This window comes from Nannospalax galili, unplaced genomic scaffold, assembly GCF_000622305.1.
Source record: "Nannospalax galili isolate Female #2095 unplaced genomic scaffold, S.galili_v1.0 scaffold786, whole genome shotgun sequence".
Taxonomy (NCBI): Eukaryota; Metazoa; Chordata; class Mammalia; order Rodentia; family Spalacidae; genus Nannospalax; species Nannospalax galili.
Genome location: NW_008355774.1, coordinates 1,209,010 through 1,223,784, shown reverse-complemented (window position 1 = coordinate 1,223,784; position 14,775 = coordinate 1,209,010). Strand labels below are relative to the sequence as shown.

Genomic DNA, 14,775 nt, shown 5'->3' with positions numbered 1-14,775 from the left:
GGATGTTAAAAATTCTGGAAATCTTTTACAGTTGATTCACAGGGTTGGGGTCCTAGCACTGTCTCCTTCCTATATATTCCTCCCTTTTTCTTAGAGAGGTTGAAAGCATGGGAGATAAAAGGCATGTACTGCCACATCTGCCTTTAAAAATTTTTTTTTTTTAGTTTTTTGACACACTATGTAGCATTGGCTAGCCTGGAACGCACTACATAGGGCAGTCATCATGCTTGCTCCTCCCTTCCTCCTTTTTTCGATTGATCCAAAGATTTATGTGTGTGCTAAGCACATGTTTTACCTCTGAGCTCCACCTCTAGGCCTTAGACTGGGTTGTTCCTACTTTGGTGGAACTAGGCCCTAGGCTTTGCTGGAGCCTTTTACTGCTGGCCTAAATCCCCAGCACTTAGGTTTTATTCTGTTGTTTTCAATTCAGATGTTCTGAGGGTTGTTCTTGAGGAAGGAGAATGTAAGGAATTTCAGTCAGGGAGTTGTAGGCTGTGCTGGAAGGAGAGCTGGAGAGGCTGCTGGGCATTGCTGATGAACTAGTCATCTGTAGAAGTGAGTGTCAGGCTACCAGCAGGCTGGGTAGTGAGGTGAGTGATGAATCTTCTGTATTGAAAACTGAATTGCCATAGTTTGGTGAGGTCAAGACCACATCATATTAATTGATAAGACATGGCAAGGCAGGAGTTAAGTGATGTTGTTCTCTGGTTGATTGCTTAGCAGCAAATAGGAGTCGTCCCTACCTTTATCTCTAGTATCAGTGGATTGGTACAGGTAGCGCCCCTCCCCAATTATTCTAGCCCAGAGGCTGATTTTCATTCTTCAGGCTTTCAAAATCTATTCATAAATGCAGTTTCACTGACTTTTTAAAAAATATTTTATTTTTTTAATTTTATGTATGTGTGAGTATACTGCCTACATGTATATAGGTGCACCCCTGTTGTACAGTGCCCTCGGAGGTCAGAAGAGGGCATTAGATCCCCTGGAACTGGAGTTGAGGATGGATGGTTCTTAGCCATCACGTGGGTGCTAAGAATTTAACCTGGGTCCTCTGCAAGATCAGCCAGTGGTCTTAACTGCTGAGCCATCTCTCCAGCCCCCCCACTGACTCTCTTTAACCTAGTAGTAGTTGATTTTATTGAAACTACTTTTTTTTTTAATGTGAAGCATAATTTACAGGTAAAATGCATAAACCATAAATGTGCACCTTGACATTTTTAAACTTTGATGGTGGGAATGTCAGAAACTTTTGTGGGCACCATTTTCTTGGGTTAATTGTTCATGTACACAAGTTAGGCTTGTAAGGAATTAGAAAGCAGAAAGAGGGGCCAGAGGAAGTTGACACCTCCTTGCAGTCCAGGATCTGGGCATACCCTCCTTTACAGACTCAATATATTTTTTTCTCTTGGGGAGGAGGAGGGGGTTTGGGGCTGAGGTTGTGTCATCTTGAGCAGGTGCAGGGTGGGTTTTCCTATTATGAGGAGGGTCAGAACTAATATTTCTTTGTCAAGGCTGATGAGACTCAGAAGTAGAAGACGACTAGTGGGTCTTTCTTTGTGCTTAGGCACACAGTTATTTATCAGTGTCAGGTAGCCTCAGTGGCCTGAGAAAGAAGGTTCTTTCCCCAATGCCTCAAGGTCCTGGAGGGTGCAGTTCCCCTGGAAAGCTGACTTCCAGCATTCCTTCTACCCTTTGTTCATCAGTTGGAGGACAGTGCATCACAAGCTTAGATTTAGAAATAGTATTTAGTAAGTTAATGTTTTTCAGAACAGAGAGCCTACAGTATGTAGATATGAGACCTCAAAAATAAGCTCCATAGTGTCTCTTGCCTTTGTGTTCAGCACCTCTACCTATATTCCTGCTGCCCTGAGCTTGGAGTTGTTCATGGGGTTGGCCTATGAGGTGCCTTGGTTCATAGGACTGACAGAAACTTTATTTGCAGTAATTAATTAGGTCATAAATTCTCCATAGTAATTTTCCTCTGAGGTAGTCAAGTTTAGCTAAACAAACAGTGTCATGTTTTGATTCATTAGTTGTCTGGAAACTTACCCTCCTAGCCAGAATTTATAGTACTTGATGCCCAACACGCTCTTTAATCAAGCAGGATGAGAAGGCAAAGTTCTGTCTCATGATGTCCAACTCTCTCCACTTTCCTTCTCAAATTATTGATGAAGTGTTTGACAATAACTCAATACTAGTGAAAGTAAGGGAAAAGTCACATCTTTAGGCAGGAGTATGAATTAAAAGACATGTTGTCAAATCTGTGAGTCATATGTCTAGGATTTTATCCTCAGATTTGTTGATAGAAGAATGCAAGACTGGGTATGAGAGGTCACCCTTGAAAACACAATGTGCAGGATACTGAAACAAGTGAGGAAGTGGAACTCCCTACTGGGGCTGAGGACTTCAAGTTGTAGTAAATGTAAAAAATGATCGGTGAGCGGGGTGTGGTAGCACATGCCTTTAATTCCAGTCTTTGAGAGGCAGAGGTAGAGGCAGGCAGATCTCTGAGTTCAAGGCCAGCCTGGTCTACATAGTGAGTTCCAGGCCAACTGGGGCTTCAGGGAGACTCTGTTTGAAAAAAAGAACAACAACAACAACAACAACAAAGATTGGAGAGGGTAAGGAAGACAAGTGAAAACAAAGTATAATAGCATAATGACCTATATGTATTAGAATGCCATGATGAAGCTTCCTGTTACTTTGTATCTGCTAACCTAAAAAGTTAATTAAGTGGGACTAGAGAGATGGCTTAGTGGTTAAGAGCTTTTCTTGCTTGGGTTTGAATCCCAGCACCCACATGGCTGCTAACAGCTGTCCATTGCTCTGACACCTTCTTCTGTCCTCAAGGGAATTTCATGACATGGTCCACTTACATACATGCAGGCAATTCACGCATGTGTTTATGTGTTTGTGTTTGTTTATGCATGCGCATGTGAGTGCCTAAGAAGGCCAAAAGAGAACTTTTGAGATAGAGTCTTAAATATTGTAGGCTGGTTTTGAACTTGTTGTCTATCCCTGAACTCTTAATCTTTTTGCTTCATTTCCCAAGCTGGTGTGATACAAATCTTTTTTTTTTTTTTTAATTTTAATTTTATTTTATTACTTTTTTGTGTATGTGTGTATAGCCTGCATGTAGATAAGTGCACCTGTGTCGTGCAGTGCCCACAGAGGACAGAAGAGGCTGTTGGATCCCCTGGAACTGAAGTTATAGACAGTTGTTAGCTACCATGTGGGTGCTGGGATTTGAACCTGGGTCTTCTGCAAGAACAGCCAGTGTTCTTAATGGCTGAGTCATCTCTCCAGCCCCCGATACAATTCTTATTATGTGTTTCTTTTTTAGAGCAAAGCACAGTGGAAAAATAACTATTAATGGGCTGGAGAGATGGTTAAGACCAGTGACTGCTCTTGGAGAGGACCCAGGTTCGATTCCCAGCACTCACATGGCAGGTACAAACTGTCCTTGACTCCAGTTTCAGGGAAATCTGAAGCCCTCTTCTGACCTTCGTGGCATTGCACGACACGCATGCACTCATATACATGCAGGCAATACACTCATACACATAAAATGAAAAAAAAAAAAAAAAAACTACTGTAGCCCAGGCGTGATAGCACACACCTTTAATCCCAGCACTCGGGAGGCAGAGGCAGGTGGATCTCTGTGAGTTCAAGGCCAGCCTCGTCTACATAGTCAGTTCCAGGACAGCTGGGGCTACAGGGGGACCCTGTCTCAAAAAGACCAAAAAACCTCCCAAAAAACTATTGTAGAAATAAGCAGTAGGTGCTCTATGATGCTTATTTTATCCAAAAAGTGAAACAAGCATGAAGTATCATTTAATTTGTCATTTGCCCACGTTATCCCTATTCATTTCTGTTGATTATTGTAAGTGCTGTTATTCCATCTGTATTTGCTTAGAAAACAAATATTTGAGAACAAACTAAGATATGTAAAAACACATCTTGGCTCAGTACTTGGGAGGCAAAGGGAGTCGAAACTTTGTAAGATGGAAACCAGCCTGGTCTGTGTAGGAAGTTCAGGCTAGCTGGGGCTACAGGAAGATCCTTTCTCAAAAAATCAAGTGCCAGGCATGTTGGTGAATACCTTTAAGGCCAGCCTTGTGTACATAGCAAGCTCCAGGTTAGCTGGGGCTACAGGGAGACCCTGTCTCAAAAAGAACAAAAAACAAAAAGAAACAAAAAAATCAAATCAAGGGGCTGGAGAGATGGCTCAGTGGTTAAGAGCCCTGAGTGCTCTTGCAGAGGACCCAGGTTCAGTTCCCAGCGCCCACATGGAGGCAAACAACTGTCCATAACTCCAGTTCAAGGGAATCTGACGCCCTCTTCTGACTTCCATGGGCATTGCATGACACAGGTATACTCACATACTTGTACTTGAACTCAGATCCGCCTGCCTCTGCCTCCTGAGTGCTGGGACTAAAGGTTTGTGCCACCACACCCAGCATCTCCCTATTTGCTGAATGTAGCAAATAAGGGTATAAAGCTTGCAGAAGACTGGGGTGTTCTCCCTCCCTTGGAAAGAGAATCAGCTCTGAGAAGCATGTTTGTTTTACCTTCAGGTTATTTTTTGTTTTATTTTTGGTTGTTTTGTTTTTTGAGAACAGGACTCATGTAGTCCAGGTTGACTTCAGTACTTGATATGGAGCAGAGGATGACCCTGAACTCTGATCTTCTGTATCTACCTCCCAGGTGCTGGAATTACAGTCATGCATCTCTAAGCCCAGCTCCCACATCCAGTTCTGAGACAGGTGGGTGGGTGAGTAGTGACTGAGATCTGAAACGGATCCTGCAGAGATTACAAGTGAAGACTGCTGGTTTTGTGGTGACTTTTTCCCAGAGAGGTAAGAAATGTTTCAAGCCAGGTATGTCTTCCTGCCTTCAGATGAAAAAGTTGGTAGGAGTAGGAAAGGCATCTCTACAATCTCTGGTGGCTACCGCTCTGATGGTCTTACCTGTATCTTCCACTCTTCCATACATAAATGCTATCAAGTGATAAGAGGCAGGTCAGGTAGAAGAACAGAGGCCAAAGTCTGTTCTGTCGAGTTCAATAAGTCAGCTTAGTATGAGAAGAAATGGTTCTGTTTTATATACTCATCCTCTCTCATTGCCTTCCGACCTCCCTGTTCTTTTCTTATTGACCAAAGAAGTTATGAGTAGGTAGGCAATAACTGTCCCCATGACTCTGTTGAGGGCTAACTAGCCCGTTAGGAGGACTGTTGTCATGAAATCCCTCACAGTAATCTTTATCCTTGCATAAGATACATGCAAAGTTTAAATACCTGACTTCTGGTTAAGGCTATTTTGGGGGTGTCAGTGGTAGGGATTAAACCTAGGGCCTTGCACATGCAGCACTAAGCTGTATCGCCAACCATCTTTTCACTTTTTTTTGAGACAGGGTTTTACTAAATTGCTTAGGTTCACCTTGAATTCACTTTGAAACCCAGGCAGTCCTTGAACTTCTGATCGTCTGCCTCAGCCTCTCAAGTAACTGAGATTACAGGTCTGTACCACCAGGTCTGGTTGTATTTCTTCTCAAAACCATAGAACTTGTGATTTAAAAGTTCACTAGAAAGGCTGGGATAATGGCTCAGTCAGTAAAGTGCTTCTGGACCTGCGTTTTAGATCTCAGAACCCACGTACAATATATGGTATGGTAGTATGCATTTGTAATTCCTAGACTGGACTAATCCATGAGTCCAGACCAGTGAGAGACCTTGTCTCAAAGTAAGATGGATGCATCTGAATGACAACATTTGAAGTTGTCCTCTGACTTCCACACACGTTTGTATACATGTGCACACAAACACATATACACCTAAATGTATGTATCAACATGTATACACATACAGGGACAAGAAAGAAGTTCACTGGCCAAGTATACAGCAAAAAGACGTTAAAACAGATGTTTTACATAGATGATGATTTACCTAAAAGATTAGAGAAGAATTCTGGGGGACACTTCTGTGTTAGCTCTATAAACCATTGGTGATACACACTGTAATCTTAGCTACTTAGAAGGCTAAAACAGGAGGATCACAAATTCAAGGCCAACCTGGGTAGTTTAGCAAGACCTTGTTTCAAAATAAAATGGGGCTAAGGATATAACGCAGGGGCATAATGCTTACTAATACATATATATACATATATATAAGACCTTGGATTTGATCCCTGGTACTGCATCCCAAAGCCAGTTATAGATTTGGGGAAGAAATACAGATAAAGCACCTGAAGAATTAAGCCAGGAGCTGGTAAGATCTCTGTCTGTTTGGGTTGTGGGTAGTTATTCATGTCCAGTAGTGACACAAACTAGAAATCAAGAGAATCCAGGACTGTTTAGAAGGAAACACAGTCAGGCATGGTGGTGCATGCTTTTAATACCAGCAGAGACAGAGGCAGGCAGATCTGTGTGAGATAGAGGCCAGCCTGGTCTACATAGTGAGTGCCAGGCCAGCTGGGGCTACAGGGAGACCCTATCTCAAAAAGACCAAAAAAGAAAAGAAAAGAAAAATAGAAGGAAACACACACATTTGTGCTTTAGCAGATTAGGGACACTACTGAAAACTGCTTTGTAGTTGCTACTACAAACTACTTGGGGTATGTAAATTATAGCTGTATCCTTTTGATAAGACTAATCTCTTGTATTCACCATTCCTTTATTCCTTTTGCCTTGAGTTTTTAGTCTTGGGTTCAGAAATGCAGGAATTAATTTCTAATTATTAAAGTGTAAGCCTTTTCCTTTATACTAAAGCTGCCTTCAAGGATTTTTTTTTTCTTAATGTTAACTTGTGTATAAATTTGGTATGGCAGAGAGCAGCTAGTTTTTTAGAGCTTTAAGGAGAAAAGCACTGGGTGTTTGTGTTAGTCAGACTTTTTTTGTTGCTGTGACAAATACCTGAGAAAACCACTTACACTGAAAAAACTTATATCTCCGTTTCAGTCCATATTCCCTTGGTATTGTTTTTTGGGCCTGCTATGAAATTGGGAAGTCATGGCAGGAAAAGAAGGTGAGAACAAAGCTGATCACTTCATGGTAATTGAGAAATAGGTGGGGAAGAGAGCAAGGATACCAGAGACAATATACATCCTTCCAGAACACATTCATTATGACCCAGTTCCTCTAAACAGGTCCCACCTCGTGGTTTTTACTACTTCCAATAATACGATCAAATTATGAATTTATCAGTGGGTTAATTATTAATCATGTCTGAGTCATCATGATTCAGCCATCTCCCCAAACCCTTCAGTTGGTAAGTAGGCCTTTGACACGTGATCCTTTGGGGTATGTTTCATATTCGAACCATAAGTGTTCTGAGTCTTGCTTGGTATAGAGGTGCCTATACAGCACAGTTCTATATGTCTGTATGCTCTTAACAAGCAACTTGGCATCTTCTGCTGGGGAAAGCTAGCAGTATGAGAGCTGGCAGGATGTGGCTTGGGAACCTTGACCTTTCCCAGTTCACTGGGAGCTGTGCATTTGGGTACCCTCTAGCTAGCATATTTCGGAGGCCAGATATAGCAAGTGTTGCTGTCCTGCTTGGTACTGGCTTGGTCCAAAACTACTTCAGTACCTGGTCAGAGTGATACAGTTTTGCAAAAGAGGGTTTCCAGAGCCTGCAAGCTTATCTTTTGGCCATTTTCTTCTGACTTGGAACTATGAACCGAATATCCCTAGAAAAGTTTGTGATTATTCAGAAATTACGTGAGTGACAAGACCAAAGCAAGTAAAAGGGCCAGTTAGACAAAGCCATCTATGAGTGGGAAGGAATTATTCTAGCAGGAAATCCTGGGCAAAGGTAGTAGGTGCTAGTTTTGTCTTGTGTAGAAACAAGGTGTGTATAAATAAGATATGTTGAGCTGGCTATTTATGGCATGAAAAAAATGTTCTTGATGGTTAACCTTTAAGATTGTGTTCAAAAAAGAATGTAGCTAAAGCAGGTTGTCACAACTTTAAGCACTGAAAATTGAACTATTTGTTTAACTATTTTGTACAGTGGCATCTTATAGGAGGTGTACATGAACCCCCAGTCATCAAAGGCCTGGATTTGCTAATGGAGACCAGGCAGGCCTTGAACTCACAGAGATCTGCCTGCTGGGATTAAAGGCGTGTGCCACCATGCCCGGCTACCAATATGTCCTTTTAAAGATAATTTTCTGGGGGCTGGAGAGATGGCTCAGCTGTTAGGAGTACTGGCTGCTCTTGTAGAGGACTCAGGTTCAATTCCCAACACCCAGTAACTCCAGTTCCAGGGGATTCAGTGCTCTCTTTTGACCTCCGTGGACATTGCGTGACAAGGGTACACTTATACAGATGTAGCAATACACTCATACACATAAAATAAAAATAATAAAATATTTTTAAAAAGCCAGCTGTGGTGATGCATGCCTTTAATCCTAGCACTTGGGAGGCAGAGGCAGGCGAATCACTGTGAGTTTGAGACCAGCCTGCTCTACATAGTGAGTTCCAGGTCAGCTGGGGATACAGGGAGACCCTCTCTCAAAAAGTCCAAAAAAATAAAAATGTTTGTGGCTTTTAAAACTTTTCTGGGGGGAGGTTTAAAAACAGACATAGCCCGGAGTGGTGGTTTATGCCTTTAATCATAGCATTTGGGAGGTGGAGACAGGAAGATTAGTTGTTCAAGGTCATACTTTGCTTCATAACAAGTTTGAGGCCAACATGGGCTACTTGAGATGCTGTCACAAAAAAGACATCCTAACCCCCACCTACTTCTAAGCAAACCAACAGCGAAGACAGGAGCATATACTTTAACCTAGGCCCACACAGGTCCGTTTCACTGTTTGGCCACCACATCTTGTTCCACTGAGAAGTCTTCAGAGGCAGTAACACTCATGTAGCTGTCATCTCCAATTCTAACAATGTCTTCTTGTGGAAAACTGCTTGATGGGCCTGCCAGGGGCTGTTTGATTTTACAGTTAATACCCCCCCTCCCCCAGCTGTAGATTAAAGGATTGAGCCTTTGGCCTGTGCATGCTAAGCCAAATGCTCTAGCTCAATGCAATTTTACTTATTCATAAGTAGGAGTAAATTCTGAAGTAATGCTAAAAAGTATAATAAATAAAGCTGGGAGTGGTGGTGCAGGCCTGTAGTACCAGCACTTGGGAGGCAGAGACAGGTGGATCGCTGTGAGTTCAAGGCCAGCCTGGTCTACATAGTGGGTTCTAGGCCAGCTGGGGCTACAAGGAGACCCTGTTTCAAAAAGACAAAAAAACAAAAAAAACTATATATATATATATGAATAAAATATATAAACCAGTAACAGTCTGTATCACTATCCAGTGTTCTGTGCTGTACATAATTGCATGTGCCCTACAGTTCCATGAGGAGCAGCCCAGTAGGTATTATATAGCCAGTATCACTACAAATGTGTTTGAGTTATACATTGTACTGTGGTTACGCATTAGGATTTTTCTTTTTCTTTTTTCTTTTGTAGACCAGGATGGCCTGGAACTCAGAGATCCGCCTGCCGCTGCCTCCTGAGTGCTGGGATTAAAAGGGTATGCTACCACACCCGGCTGTTCCTTTTAGATTTTTGTGTGTATGAGTGAATTGCCTGCATATGTGTAAGTGAACTGTGCTGTGCATTGCCTACAGAGGTCAGAATCATTGGATCCCCTGGAACTGGAGTTACAGACAGTTGTTAGCTGCTTTGTGGATGCTAGGAATCAAATCCCATCCTCTGGAAGAGCATCCAGTGCTCTTAACTGCTGAGCCATCTCTCCAACCCCATGGCATTAGGAATTTTTTTGTTCTTTTTTTTTTAATATTTTATTTATTATTTTTATTTTATGTGTATGAGTGTATTGCCTGTATGTATGTGAGTGCACTCGTGTCATGCAATGCTGCGGATATCAGAAGAGGGCTTCAGATTCCCCTGGAACTGGAGTTAAGGACGGTTCATAGCCACCATGTGGGTGCTGGGAATTGAATCTGGGTCCTCTGCAAGAGCAGCCAGTACTCTTAACTGCTGAGCTGTTTTTCCAGCTCCTTTTTGTTCTTTTTTGAGACAAGGTCTCTGTAGCCCTAGCTGGAACTCACTGTGTAGACCAGGCTGGCCTGGAACTCACAGAGCTCTGCCTGCCTCTGCCTCCCGAGTGCTGGGACTAAAGGCGTGTGTGTGCCACCACACCTGGCGTTGGCATTAGGAATTTTTAAACTTTGTTATAATTTTACAGGACCACCATCATAGACATGATCTAGAACATTGTAGCTCATGACTACTTAGTTAAATGGATTACTACTTATGTTTTGTGATTTGGTAATGTCTGTAAGATCTTAACTGAATATTGTATAAAATTTAGAAAAATGTAGCAGTGGAAGTCTCACACCTATCCAGTAGGGTAAGTGGTCAATAAATGTGTGCTCAACTGTTAACTGTTGTATTGTCTTAAGAAAATGGTAGTTTGCTTTAACTGAGTTCTTGGATGACACATGAGTTTGAGGAATCGGTAATTCATTCCTACTTGGATACTGCTGAGGCTGGCCACCCACCTTGCACTTACTCTCCCGCTTACACTCTACCTCCTACTCTACCTGCTTCAGCCAAATGGATGGTTAGACTTAGCACTTGTCTTTGGGCTTAGTGAGCTATTTAGGCATTGACAGTTAAAAGACTGGTCCTTGGTGCTGGAAAGATGGCTCAGTGGTTAAGAATACTGAATGTTGGTGGTGCATGCCTTTAGTCCCAGCACTAGGGAGGCAGAGGCAGGCCGATCTCTGTGAGTTTGAGGGCAGCCTGGTCTACGTAGTAAGTTCCAGGCCAGCTGGAGCTTCAGGGAAACCCTGTCTCAAAAAGACCAAAAAAAAAAAAAACCAAAAATAACCTGAATGTTCCTGCAGAAGACTCTGGGTTCAAATACCAGCACCCACATGGCATGGCTGCTAACAACTGTCCGTTACTCCAGTTCCAGGGGATCCGACGCCCTCTTCTGACCTCCTTGGGCATTATACCACAAGAGTACAGTTATATACATGCAGGCATAACATTCATACACAGAAAATAAAAATAATAAAAAATTAAAAAAATTTAAGAAGCAAGATCTCACTGTACAGCAATTGGGGTTGCAGGTGTGAGCCACCACCTAGCTAAAAAAGTCTTAATTATTAAAAAAACAGCTTAAGCCCCGCATGGTAGCTCATGCTGTGGAGTGGTAGAAAGGATTTCAAGGCCAACCCCACTACTAGATCATGATTTTGAGGCCAACCTGGCCTACATGAGATCTTGCCTCAAAGCAAGCAAAAGGGTGTGGGGGGCCTGGAGGGGAACCACAGCATAAAAGATACCATGTGAACAGTTTTTAAGTATGCCATTTTGTAGTGAATAATGTTTAACCACAGCATATGGAGCTTAGTAAAGTGTAGAGAAAGGAACTGTTTTCAGTAAGCACTTTATGTAGGTGTTAAAAATAAACTCAGATCATAAACCACGGTCCAGTAGAGAATGGCTATTCAGTCCTGGGCTTTGAACTGTATCTGTTTTCCTTTTTTTAAGCCATGTTTGCACCTGGGTGATTTTATATACAGGTTTAAATTAAGTCTTTGCTGCTTTACTTTGATTGTTTGGGGCGGGGGGAAGGGGCCACCATTAGCAGAAACCCCTGCCCTTTGTAGATCTTTGGTTTTGGTACTTGTGATAAGTGAGAATTTACAATAATTTTCCTAGTGAGAGAAGTGTTTAAAATAGTACCCCCCTGTCTTTTTGAGACAGGGTCTTCCTGTAGCCTCAGCAGGCTTGGAACCCACTTAGACCAAGCTGGCCTCATAGAGATCTGCCTGCTTCTGCCTAAGTGCTGGAATTAAAGGCATGTGCCACTATGCCCAGATAAAATAGCTATTGTGGATGCATCATTACATGGTAGTTACTTTTCAGAAGTGGCAATTTTCTTTTTCACATGTTTTTATTTTTTAAAGATTTATTTTTATTCTATGTATATGAGTGTTTTGCCTACATGTATGTAAGTATACCACATGCAGATTTATGCCCCAGGAGGCCAGAAGAGGGTGTCAGATCCTTTGGAGGTATGGACAGTTATGAACTACTCTTTGGGTGTTGAGAACTGAACCTGGGTGCTCTGCAAAAACAGCTAGTGCTCTTAACTACTGAGCCATCTCTCCAGCCCTTGTCCACTTATTGTTTACATTTAAATTTCTAGCTGTGTATGTGACCCTGGCTACTTTTGATTGATCCTCTAGCTCCCTGATAGCTTCCCCTCCCTCTCCACATCATCACTTTTTTTTTTTTTTTTTTTTTGTGGTCTTTTTGAGACAGGGTTTCCCTGTAGCTCCAGCTGGCCTAGAACTCGCTATGTAGATCAGATTAGCCTTGAACTCACATAGATCTCCTGCCTCTGCCTCTGCCTCTGGAGTGCCAGGACTAAAGTCCTACTCCACCACACTGGGCCTCTCCCCATCACTTGTAATCATTCTGCTATGCCAGGTAGGGACTTGCTCCATGGCAGAGAAACCCTACTTCCTGAGCCAAGAGGAATTTTAAGGTGATACTTCAAATTTTTACTTGGGAGTTAGCAGAAGGCCGCCTTTATCTGATGAGCACAAAAGGCCTATTTTTAACTGGAAGCAGAAAAATCTTCCTGTCTTTTTTATATTTGGAACCCAGTAAATAATTTCACATTGTTTTTCATTGTGAGATATCCTATTGCCCCTCAGATTGGTCTGCTTTAAACTTTTTTTTTTTTTTTTTTTTTGAAGCAGGGTCTCCCTGTTGCCCCAGCTGTCTTGAAACTCACTATGTAGACCAGGCTGGCCTTGAACTCACAGAGATCCGTCTGCCTCTGCCTCTCAAGTGCTGGGACTACAGGCGTGTGCCACCATGCCTGGCTCTGCTTTAAACTTTTTTTTAAACCTTCTGGATCTTTCTATTAATGTTAAACTGACGGTATTTAATTTTAAATTCTGATTATGTAGACCAAAGCCTTTTTTTGTTGGTATGACTTATAATGGTTTTAACTTTTAACTTTTCCCTAAAACATTTAAAGCAAGGGACTTAGGGCTTCATTATTTTAATTATGTTTTTTTTAAAAAAATTCCCATTTTCCTTAAATGTTTTAATTACCAGGGTAGCAATTTGACAACTTAAGGACTATTTTTAGGTAGCGTATCTGTTGAGAAGTAGGGACTCTTGGGAGTGATGGAGTGGGTTGCCTTTACCACATTTTGTGTGGTCAATAATGAGTTGAATCTGACAACTTTTCCTTCATTCTTAGAAAGTAGAAACTGGTAGCTGTTCTTTTTTAAAGAGTTTGAAGGGTAAAATAGGCAAAAGTTTTTATACACTGAGTTTTTCAACAGATGAAGTATTAAGATTATTGTGAACTGAATTTATACCATATGTGCATTGATTTGTTGAATTAATGAGTGAAAGCACTTATTAACTGAGCTCCTAGGACCATGGGGCACCCACTAGGTCTAGTGTGGCTGCCTGAGTGGAACATAGAGAGGTGCTTTTCTTTAGGACTGGGATTCCAGTGGAATAAGACTACTTCCCTGGGCACTTAAGACTGTTTGGACAGAGTAGGGTCAGGAGGGTCTGGTGCCTCACTGGCAGCTACCTCTGCCTTCCCTTGGGTGACATGCTTCAGTTGCATCTAAGTAGGGAATCTGTATTGGTGACAGGAAGGGCCAGAAACACTGTTTCCTGCTGTATTTTGTCTCAGCTGACTGGAGTCCTTGCCAGTCACTGTATCATAATTTTGATCCCATGTGTGTCCCCAATGATTGACCTGTAAACTTTAATTCTACCCACTTTTCAAGACAACTTCTATATATTTTGGTTTACCTTTTAGGTACTTCTGAAGTCCTCCATCTTTATTTTTATTTTTGAATGATTTACTTATTTGTACGAGTGCTTTACTTGCCTGTGTGTATACTTAGTATGTGCGCAGTGCCCACAAAATCTGGAAGAGGATAACAGCCACCATGTGGGTGCTAAGACTTGAACCCTGGTTCTTTGGAAACCAACAAGCGCTTTTAACCCCAGAGCCATCTCTCCAGCCCCATCCTCCATCTTTTTTTTTTTTTTTTTGTGGTCTTTTTGAGACAGGGTCTCTCTGTAGCCCCAGCTGTCCTGGAACTCACTGTGTAGACCGGGCTGTTTTTGACCTCAGAGAGACCCGCCTGCCTCTGCCTCCAGAGTGCTGGGATTAAAGGCGTGCGCCACCACGCCCAGCTCCATCCTCCATCTTTAGCTTAAAGATATCTAATGGTTTTATTTATTTGTTGTGAAATTTTATCGCCTGGGAAGAAGGCACCATTAGCCTGGCTATTGGTAGATGGCAGGGACTTGCTGGTTTCATTCCAAACACCTCTGGGTCCCATGGGTGATTGGATATTCCTGCAATGAGTTCAGGGTCTGGGGCTCCCTTGAACTCTTACCCCAAGAGTAAGGGGTAAGAGTCATCATTTAGGGCTCACTTTCCAGGAGCTTGATGGAGATCCCTTTTCATTTATTCTTCTACCTCTGAATGGAAATGTGGCTTTGTACTGTTAGATGCTGAATGTATGTCGGGCTCTGCAATGGGGGTGGGGATGAGTGTATAGATGTCGTGGGCTCTCTTCCTAGGTGTTCCCAGCTCTTAGGACGGTAGAGTGTAGGCTTTTACAAGAGAAGAGAAAGAGAGCAGTTTGAGTGGCTGTGCCTATCTATCTGTGGCTGCATTACTATCACAGAATGTTGTGTCTTCTCCAGGTTTCATAGGCTCCAATTTTTAAATTTTTATTTATTT

General features: G+C 42.2%; 1 protein-coding gene across 9 annotated transcripts in view; it reads left to right on the top strand.

Moving 5' to 3' along the window:
* Window positions 1-14,775, top strand: part of Dag1 (dystroglycan 1) — a 64,480-nt gene that overhangs the window by 23,255 nt on the left and 26,450 nt on the right. For 4 of the 9 annotated variants that reach the window (XM_029556141.1, XM_029556142.1, XM_017803213.2 and 1 more), the window contains 2 exons: window positions 3,344-3,450; window positions 4,708-4,859. The exons of 2 other annotated variants lie outside the window; for them this stretch is intronic. The gene's annotated coding sequence lies outside the window, so the exon portion shown is untranslated. The remainder of the gene's footprint in view (window positions 1-3,343; window positions 3,451-4,707; window positions 4,860-14,775) is intronic. 3 more of the 9 variants (XM_017803211.2, XM_008853178.3, XM_029556140.1) reach the window with 1 other exon arrangement.